This window comes from Durio zibethinus, chromosome 4 (genome assembly GCF_047325235.1).
Source record: "Durio zibethinus cultivar Kanyao isolate XHJ-2024 chromosome 4, ASM4732523v1, whole genome shotgun sequence".
Taxonomy (NCBI): Eukaryota; Viridiplantae; Streptophyta; class Magnoliopsida; order Malvales; family Malvaceae; genus Durio; species Durio zibethinus.
The window spans coordinates 30,575,711-30,587,474 of record NC_143165.1 but is presented as its reverse complement, the minus strand read 5'-3'; positions in this window follow the sequence as shown (position 1 = coordinate 30,587,474).

The window sequence follows — 11,764 nt, the reverse complement described above, 5'->3', positions numbered from 1 at the left end:
CTGGTCATGACTTATAGGTTATGTCGATCGATCTATCATTGGATTCATCACTGAGTCAACTTGTTTGCCCCTTATAAATCATTTTCTCATGGTTTTTTCATTTATCTCATCTTAGATTTCTTTCAAAAGAATGGAAAACTCTTTATAAAAAATGTCATTCATTTATTGGCCATCATTCAAATTAGTGACAGACATGATACATTTCTTTGGTTCATTCAAGGAATGTTCATTCAGTGAAGGATAAGAAAAATGGGTCTTTATTATTGAAAGAACAAAAGGTAGAGTCAATAACAACTCAAGGGTGAACTAAAGCAAAATGCTATGATTTATTCAAATGGGATATTGGTGTTCAAAATAATGATTGTTTAGAAAATTTTGTATTCAAACTCAAAATTGTTTAGAAAATTTTGTATTCAAACTCAAAATCATCTTTTAAAAACACATATATTCAATTTTTGAGCCAATCATCATCCTTATTCCTGATATCTTCCCTTGAAGTTTTTTTTTAAGTTTTCATCTTTACTTAAACTAACCTTTTGACTTTTTAGTTTAAGTATTCCTTTTTTGTCCTTTTTTTTTTTTACATTTTTTGTAATTTTTTTTGCCTCTTTTTTTTTTATTTTCTTTTCTTTGCACACCTTTTTCTCATTTTTCTTTCTCTTTTATTCATCAATGATATTTTGATCAAAGTCTCAATCCAATAATGAATCTACCTTAATTCAACTCATGATTCTTCAAATCGAGTATTCACATTTGGCTTTTAAAGGACGTAACATAGGCTATGGTAACTGGTGCCAAAGAAAAGGATAAAATAGGCTCAAATTTTATTTGAAGGGTAATCAAACCAAGGATAATTTTTTCATGTGAATCACATTAGCATTTTGCTCCATCAATTATCTTTTATTTTTTCTTATTTTTTATTTTTCAAGAAAATTTGAGTACAAAAGGGCTATGCCTCTAAAATTACAAGCTTTTCAACTTTGTCCCCCAGTGTAGGGGTGATCTTTGGTTAGGGTTCTTCAAAAGAATTTTTAATAAAAATTCTTCAAAAGAATTTTTAATAAAAATTCTTCAAAAGAATTTTTAATAAAAATTCTTCAAAAGAATTTTTAATAGGCTCAAATGGGATAACAAATGATACTTTTACTTCCTTTTTGTTAAGAATAGAGAAAGATAGCCATTTATCATTTCTAACATGAATAATCTTAATGAAGAACATTTATTAACTAAGAACAAACGTATGAACAATTACAAAGATCATGTGTTGCATCACTTTGAAAATTTTTTCTCAAGTTTGTCCTTTTATTCAGTAGTCCCAATGAGTCAACTATTTCTATCTATCAATCAGATCATCGAATGATATTTTCAAAATTGAATCATGAATTATCGCCGTGACTATCTGAACATTCATTATTCAGAATGAAGGGGTAAAAATAAATAATGGTAATTCACATAAAAGAGAAATATCATGAAAATGCATCAAACATGTCACTCTATTAAAATGATGAATAATAAGATGAAATCCAAGTATATAGAAAATTTTCTATTCTTGAGAAATTCTAAGAGGATAAGTAGTTTTAATAAGCCTCCCTAAAATCATGCCCATGGATGATTGGGCGACAGGTTACCACTTATGTTGGATGCCTTGTTTCCATCAGTATCAAAATTTATTAGCCCTTCTTTAATTAGACTTTGCACCATATGTTTCAAAGGGATATAATTTTTGATGGAATGGCCTGTCACCCCAAAATGGTAGTCATAATAAGCAGTAAAGTCATACCATTTGGGATAGAGAGGTTCAGGTTGTTTTGTAGGAATGAAGGCAATCAAATGATTTTTGTAAAGCTCTTAGTACAAATCTATGTAGCTTATAAGAATAAGGTCAAATGCAGTCTTTTCTTAATTTTATGATTCTCACACACCACTTGTTGGGGTAGTTGGATGAACAAATGGCCTAGGTGTAGATGGATAAGAAAGTCATAGTGTTGATTGGTAAAGTACAATAAAAGCATGACTTGCAAGAGAATGATATGTGGGATAGATTGGCTGAGAATAGTTTTCATGATTGTTGCTTATCAAAACTCATAGCTTAAGTCTCATTTTTCTTTTTCATAGGCATCTTTTAGTAGTATATGATACTCTTTCTCTCAGTTTGCTATTTTTGAATGCATTTTCTATGATCTTCATTAAAATCACCCTATCAATAAAATTCTTAATCGCGTTCCCTATCATTTTTTCATAGTATAATGACTTTAGAGTGCTTACAAATAGCACTATCATTTTTTCTCTGTTAAGGGAGGTTGTACTTGGGAAGTGACATCTCACCATCTTTAGGCTTATTCCTTGAAAAACTCAAATGCTTTCTTCTCTATCTCTTGTAATGAAAGACGATCAAGAGTTATATCTATGATGTGGCAATATTGGTTAATGAAGGATCAAGTTAGATCTTTTTATGATTTTATGCGAGTCCTGTCCAACTGAACATGCCACGTTACTGTAGACCTAGTTCAGTTGTTTTAGAACACATGTATGAGCAGCTTTTCATTACTGGTGTGAGTTATCATCTTACGATAATACATTGTGATATGTGTAATAGAGCACTTGGTACCGACATACTTCTCAAATTTTGGTACCTTGAATTTTAAAAGAATCACAATATCTAGAACTAAACAAAGGTTAGCAGCATCCATGGATCCATAAAAATTTTATAGCTTGTAATCTTTTCTCAATCATGTTCATAGCTTGATCGATCTTAAAGTTTTCTAAGGGCACAGCCATCTGTAACTTCACTTCTTCTTTAGTCTCATCTATTTTAGGAATTTAGATGGGCTCATCTACCTTTTTAGTGAAAATAGGATTGGTATAACTCTGAACATTCCCTTGAGTGTAATTTGGGAACATGGTCTATTGTTGCTAAAAGCTTGGAATGGTTTAGGTCTGATGCGAAACGAGACCTAAAGGATACACTAACTCAGTATCTTCATGTGAAATGTCTTCTTCTACTACTTTTCCTCTGTTTATCTTTTCTAAAGCTTTGGGGATCTTGCTTAGCTTCCCCTCAATTACTTCCTGGGCTTTTTCTAACCTCTCAAATGGTCCACATTGTCTTACACCATCTTTCTGGCTCTAGCCCGAGTGTAGTATTGGTGTTAAGCTATTTTTGAACCTTGATTTCTCACAATATGCAAATTTAAAATGATGTCCATGAAACTCTCAAATTATACATGAGAATAAGTATTAAAACAAAATGCATGAATGCAATAAGGAAAATTTACCACATAACAATTGTTATAAAAAAAAATCTTTATTGAATTAAAAGTTATTTTTAACTAAATCTAATATTAAATCCATGAAAAGTCTAGAACTACTGGGAAAAGAAACCTATGGCTCGTCGATACTGGCTTTGTATTTCGTTAAGGAAATCTACCAAATTTTGATTGTGTACTCCTATTGGTGGCACTCTTGCTTTCCAATTTTAATTATTTCTATCATGTCTTTGGCTTTATAGATGGCCACCATGATTAGGTCAAGTAGAGACTTCAATTGGTTATGCTTCTTCATATATGCTTCCTTCATTTACTCATATTCTTCAGTTACAGCTCATTTGTGGTCTGATTCCAATCACCACTTTATTGAGCATCTAGACATGCTTTTGTGCTTTAAAGAGCATTGCATCATTTTCTTGTAATTTTGCTTGCAATTGTCTATTTTCTTACAATAGTTGGGCCAATTCTTAATTAATAGATGACCTTGTTGTATTAAGGTTAATGCAAAAATTCCTTCATCCATCTTTTTCTTGCTCCAATGTTTGAACTTCCATTTTTAGCCTTTTGTTTGCAAGCTTCAACTTCTTGGACTCCCTTTGTAGGCCAGTAGAGGACTTTGCTAGGCTTTCCATGAATATAACTGAGATTTTCCTTGTTAAAAATTATTTTGTGACAAATATTCCTTACAATGAATCTAATAATATGAATGCATGATAAAAGATAAAGGTTAGTAAAAAAATATATAAATACAAATATCAACATACAAGGTTGGTAAAAAATATACAAAATGATAATACATAAGCTTACGAATGAACATCTAATCATGGGTCCTACAAAGGGGAAGCGTGGTTCTACCTATGGTTGGGCTCTTAAAGTTAACTACATGTGGTGTAGATTACTTTTAGAAAGTTCCTAAATTGTTTCTTACATCATTATCCATCACAATATAGTAAGATACCCGATCTTTTCCCATCATAGGCTATAAATAAAAAAGGTTCAATTTGAGTGGGAATGTTTCATAAGCCTATACGGAGACATGAAATCTCACGAGGGCATAGATACTTTACTCCCTCCTAAAGGTAGAGTTCGGGTGAAGAGCTTTATGTTATGCACATGCAAATGAATGACAAATATATACAATAAATAAATGAATAACTAAAACAAACATAAGTAACGAAAAAAATAAAATAAAAAAACAAAATAAATTTTAAATTTATTAGGTACGGCTTGAATAATAAGAAATCATTTACTGGCTTGACTCTCGATGTCCTCAGTGGAGTCATTAAACTGTCATAACGTATAGATCTGTAGACTTACCGCTAAACATGAATTAAAGAAGCCACCACCAATCTTTTTTTATTTAGGTGTGATTGGCCACCTGATCGAATCTGATCTACAAAACCAGATTTTAGGTTCGAAAGTACGATTATGGGTGAGGAAAGTTATAGCACCCTCATAATGCCCATCCAAAGATGGTATCAGTTTGATTTCAAATTATCCAAGCCAAAAAATATTTATGCTTTTACCAAAATATTAAATATTAAAAATTAATCTTAAAATTATCCCAATAGTTTGATAGCAATTTAAGATAATCCTCTCATCTCATGAGTATTCACGGAAGGTGAAGAGCTTTATGTTATGCACATGCAAATGAATGACAAATATATACAATAAATAAATGAATAACTAAAACAAACATAAGTAACGAAAAAAATAAAATAAAAAAACAAAATAAATTTTAAATTTATTAGGTACGACTTGAATAATAAGAAATCATTTACTGGCTTGACTCTCGATGTCTTCAGTGAATCGCTAAACTATCATAACGTATAGATCTGTAGACTTACCGCTAAACATGGATTAGAGAAGCCACCACCAATCTTTTTTTACTTAGGTATGATTGGCCACCTGATTGAATCTGATCTACAAAACCAGATTTTAGGTTCGAAAGTACGGTTATGGATGAGGAAAGTTATAGCACCCTCATAATGCCCATCCAAAGATGGTATCAGTTTGATTTCAAATTATCCAAGCCAAAAAATATTTATGCTTTTACCAAAATATTAAATATTAAAAATTAATCTTAAAATTATCCCAATAGTTTGATAGCAATTTAAGATAATCCTCTCATCTCATGAGTATTCATGGAAACTAGTGTCTTACTTTAAAGAATCTTCATCGTCAGATTTATTAATATTTTTTTAATTAAAAAAAATTATTAAAGTCTTATAATAGTTTGGTAAGACTTACTTTGAAGTAGATTTCCTAATAGTTTGGTGAGATTTTATTATAAAAAGATTTATAAAAATTATGAGGATTTCATTAAGTCTCCCAATAGTTTGATAAGACTTAATTTAGAAAGTAATCCTTCAATCGTTTAGAGGATAAAATGTTTTTTTTTATTTTTTTATTTATTTATTATTATTTTTATTATTATCTTTTTTAAAATTGATTTATGAAATTTTCTAATAGTTTGCTGGATTCCATAAATTTATTTGAAAAAAATTTATTTATTTATTTTTATTTCTTTGTTTTTCAAACTTATTCGAAAAGAATTTTTGTTTTTATTTTTTTATTATTTGCTTCTTCTATTTTCCAAAAAGAAAAGATTTTTTAAAAATAAAAATCAATAAAATTAAATAAAAAATTAAAAATAAAATAAAAACTTAAGATAATAAAATAAATAATTAAAAAATAAAATGAAATTAGAAAAAAATAAAAATGAAAAAAGAAAAACTTGCAATTCGGGTTGGGTCAACGTGCAGGTCAATGCATGGGTTAGCGGATTAAGCACAAATCTTGGGTTGTCCAAAACATTGCCATTTTAGGTCGCTATATAAACCAAATTTGCTCATTTCTTTTTAGAAATCCTCTGTTCCCTCTTTTTTTTATCCCTAAACGCTTTCTCTTCTCTTTTAAAAAATCAAGAACAACTCAAGAACTTCAACTGAAAACTGGGCAAAACCCACAAGTTTCTAGAAATTTAGCTAAAAACTGGTCAAAAAATTCAATTCTTGTCAGGAAATTCAATTGACAACTTCAACATTCATCCCAAAAACCCAAAAAACCCTAGAAAACAAAAAAAAAAACCTAAAAAAATCTTAAAAAACCTAAATCTTTCAGAAAAAACCTAAACTCCTACCTAAAAATCCCAGAATCCTAATCCTTGCACTCTAGAATAAAAATCTCAAATCTTTCCCAGAAATTTCAAACCAAACCTAGAATTCCCAGAACCAAGATCTCAAAAACCTAATTCCCAAAAACCTTTTCTAGAAATTTTAAATACCGAGCCTTTCCTTGTCATAATCAACTCCTTCCTTGTTTTATGTTTTTTGGTTCAATTTATAAGTACTCTTAGGAGATTATTTAGGAAACAGACAGAACTAATCCAAGCTTGAATCTTAAAATTGGGTCATGCTGTGCATGATTTGAGGCTAGATTTTTGCTAATCTGTCCAAAATCAAATTAACAATTTTGTAATATGCATTAAAACCTTTTGACCCTTATGATCCAATTGTAATTTCTGTTTCCATAATTTTTGTTACAAATCGAGCAAAAAAAGGAAATAAAAATAAAAATAATAACAATAATAACAACAACAACAACAACAATAATAATAATAATATAATCTAATATGCCATATAATAATATCACCATATAATATAATACACTATATTAAAAATAAGATTAGCATGATAGACCCCGAACATATATGGGTTTCTACAAAGATAAAATCTGAATTTATTTAAAAAAATAACTAATATAATTTATAACAAAAGGATAAAATCAAAATGAATAATTTATAAGATGGATGACATATATACCAACAATAAATAATATTCCAACAAGAAGTACTTAGCAAAAACTACTTCCAACATCGTAATATTACAAAATAATATTTTGTCATCATAGATAAGTCCCACAATTATGCCACAATTCGTATGCATCCAATTTCTTTTGTTTTCATTTTTGCAACTTTTAGTTGCTTTTCAGACAAAATGATGCCTGTATATTTGTATGCATCACTACAAGGGTTTAGGTCTTTAGTGGCATTTTTTTGAACGTTTAGTGACATTTATAAACACCACTAAAAGATTTGTGGTATTTGCAAAACATGCCACTAAGAGTGTCGGCTATACATGTGTCAAGAAAAATAACGATGTTTTTTTTATAAAATGCCGCTATTTTAGCGGCGTTTGTATCTAAAAAATGCCATTAATTTAGTGATATTTTTATTAGAAAAACATCACTAATATGATGGCATTTATATCATAGGACGTTGCTAAATTAATGGCATTTGTCCTAACAAACATCTCTACATTAACGACATTAGTATCATAAAAATGCCATTAATTTAGTGATGTTTTATTCTATAAATGCCACCATATTAGTCGCATTTTTTTTATAAGAACGTCGCTACTTTTAGTTGAGTTTTTATGGTGCAAATGCCTTGAAATTAAGAAATTTACTTTTTTTTTTAAATTTCCTTTAATATTTATTATTTTCATTAACAAAAAATGTTAAAAGAAATAAAAACAAACTTAACTTCAGAAACTGAAATTAATAAATACTTAATTCACGTTCAAATATACATGTAATTAACACAAAGTTTAATAATTGCTATAATAACAGTCAAATTATTTTAGTACATTAACAAAAAAAATTAAAATGTGTAAAATTGATGACTGCATAGATTTGAAAAATTGTCATTTAATGAAGGAATTTTTTCACCTTGATGACTAGTGTGCTCAAGAACCTGCTGGATAATATCATACAAGTATTAACACTTAATAATAAGCTATTTTTTATATTAAAAATATAAATATTTACTAAATATAATACTTGAGTTAGTAGACCACCAATATTAGTTCCTGAAAATTATTGTTACACAAAATTCATAATATGATCGAATTGATCATGCAATTACTGAAATTTTGCATTCTCTTAGTCTATTCTAGCATGTTTTTCAATTTTGGCACGCTTCTATTCTCTTTCTGCTTCTATTTATTGGAAACGTTGTTGCATAGTTTGCAACTCCTTTTTCAATATGAAAATGTCTCACGAAGACTAACTTGTTGGGAATGTAAATTATTGAGAGCTATGTCCATAGTAGGTAGATGGTGTTGGATCCAATCCAATGCCTCAAACCCCTCCATGCCTTTCTTTTCTAGCAACTTTTGTGAAAATTCAAATTTTCAATTCTTGCATGTTGACAGAACCATCGGATGTTAGTTTAATCTTAATAGCCATTTTCTTATTGACAGAAACATCAGATAAAACTATCAAGTTTAATGATTAATTCCTAATATGTTAATGAGAGTAAATATTTACTTTCTATTAAAATAGATGTTACAAATTACCACAATTTCTTGTGTTTGATATTCAAGTAAGATCCATATTTTTTTTTTGTGTATGTTAAGTGAAAAAGTTCCACACGTCCAATTTTATCACCCATTTCAATCTCCTATATAAAAACATATATTATTGTTAAATACATATTAGCCGCAACTTATTTATGCATATCAAGCCTATCAATCAAGTTCAAAAATTTGAATAAGTTTAATATCATGTATTTAATCTATCTAAATTGTTAAAATAGAAATATATTGTAAAATTATATTTTGGCTCTTTAACAACATAAAAGTCTTAAATAAATATAAACAGTAAAAACATTTTGGCCTTTCACGATATCGATTATGGAAACCAAATTTAATTATTTGGACAAGTTTAATATCATGGATTGAAGCCATCCAAACTGTTAAAAGCCATCCAAAAGTTTAATTTGTATTTTTGCCTTTAAAAGGCAAATATAGTCCCAAATAGATGTAAACGATAACTTTTTCACACATATCAACCATAGAAACCAAGTTCAATTATTTGGATAAGTTTAATATCATGTATTAAAGCTATTCAAACTGTTAAAATAGAACAAGAACAACAATTTTGTATTTTTACCTATTAATGGCATAAAAAGTCCTAAATTGATGTAAACAATAACTTTTTCATACATATCAACTGAGGAAACTAAGTTCAATACTTTGGATAAGTTTAATATTATGTATTGAAATTATCAAAACTATTAAAATAGAACAATAACTATTAATTTGCATTTTTACCCTTTAACGGCACAAAAAGTTCATTCATTTAAATAAGTTTAAAATCATAAACTTATTATTTCTTTTTGCTTTCTTGAAAACTTTTCGATCCACTTATGTGACTATATTTTTGTTGTTTTCTGCTACCAACCCCAATTTGTTCTCTTTTCTGTCATAAAAAATAATTATGTATATGGTAGAAATACAAATATTTCTAACTTAAAGCATAAAACATTTTTATTATTTAAAACTAATATTAAAAGTTATAAATTAATACCTCTTCTTTTCTTAAGAACTAAAATCTAACTAATTGTTTATATTGCCACCTAATCACATTATAGGGTAAATTTTTCATTGTGGCCTCTACATTAGTATTTTGATCAAAATACTTATTTTTCAAATTATGCTTATAGTCTTTCCATTTTTTTTCCAATGACTTAAGCACAAATAAAGTTGGTATTTCAAGTACAAATCTTGACTATAATAATACAATAAGAAAAGTTTCAATCAATAAACCAAATGTAAAATAATTATATTTTAATATTTAATTAGTTATACTAATATCTCAATAAGGTTTAAAGCATCGGCCTTAACTTTTGCTAGAACTTTATGCCATGTTTCATAGTGAATGGGCAATTTCATTCCATTACGGGCAATCATACCTAGAAATTCAGCCAACAGTTGAGCCTTTTCATCAATTGGTTGCCTATTAGAGTTTGCAAACACTACAATACACTCATTCAGAGGTAGTGAAAACAATGCCTTCAAAGTTGTTCGGTCTCTGGTTCTCCATTAACCATTGTTATCAACTACAAAAAATAAAAAATTAATTTGTAAAATGCCAGTACTTTAATCATTATAATCAAATTCTAAATATGGGGTATATGATACTTGCATTCAAATTTAAAGCAGGATCAATTGATATGATACTATCTAAACCTAGACCTCTCGTATTGTCAGATCCAATAGCAGTTGAAGGGTTAAAAGTGACTAAGTTAGAACCAATAGTACGTTAATTCCCCTTCAAACAATTTAGTCCATAGCCAATATCATCAGGTGCTGTAGATGGTTCTGAACTAATATCTCTGATATTAATTCCTTTTAATCTACTCTTCCACATTGTAGCTTACCTGTATCAGAAAAAAGAATATATAAAAGATATTAGTTTAGAACATATATAAAGATATTGAGAAGTTAAGAAATCTTAACTAACTGTATATACAAAATACATGGATTTAATTAAATTAAAAGACAATGTATGATTTACAATACAATAAATATACAATAGCAAATGTGACTTAATTACATACAAGCATTTATTACATTATGTATTAAACACTTGAATTATAAAATATAGATGATCCATCATGATTCATAAATGTCTTCATTAACATCTTTCTAAACCCACTGACCAGAGGTACTGGAGATATTTTCATCCAATTTTGTTCAGCAAAAGGATAATATTCAGTTCCATGTTCAACATCATCTTTGGTATCTAACCCTATATCAAATAAGTCTCTAGGTGTGTTTCGAAGAACAAAAAAGCAACCCAATTCTTTAGGCTTTTCAGAATAAAAAACTTGTTTGACTTGAGATGAAAAAACATAAGGTTCATTAATGAGTTGTTTTCAGTGTGAATTAATTGAGAAAAATTCACAAGTGTAAATCCAAACTGATCTTTCTTAATACTCCTCACACTATTCATATAAGCCCAATCGCACAAAAATAAGACAACTTTTCACTTGCGATAATAATCTAACTCAATGATGTTATTAATCATGCCATAATAGTCAACATTTTCCTTTAAAGGGTTTATGTCCTTAGCACTAGCATAACTAGTAGTTGATGAAGTAACAATAACTTTTGAATTTTGTATACTTCTAAATCTATCATGGGATTTAGTGTAAAATCTAAATCTATTGATGATGAAACATTTGTATTATTTCATAATCTTGTTCAGACCTTGTGAAAGACACTTTATCTTTTCACTAACAAGCCTTCCACTCTAAACCTATAAAGGTGGAATAAATATATATGTTATTAATGTTAGTTATACCGTAAGCATTCTATGTAGATTTCTCATAATGGGAAGTATGGCATTACTTACAGTTGCTCCTAACCATTCATGAAAGTTTTTGACTAATAACTTATCAAGCTCTTAAGGGTTTAATCATTGATAATATGCATGAGCTCTCAAATTATTTCTATGCTACAAAGCATCATAATAAAGTATTAACAATAACAATAAATACAATAAATTATGCTTAATGGAATGAATTTTTTTTTGCAAAAAAATTTTTGCGAAACTATTCAATTAAGTCATGATGAAAAAAAAACATATCGATGTGCTTATGCCCAAGATTTATCATCTAACTCCATCATTTTAGCTTTGCCTATTGGTTG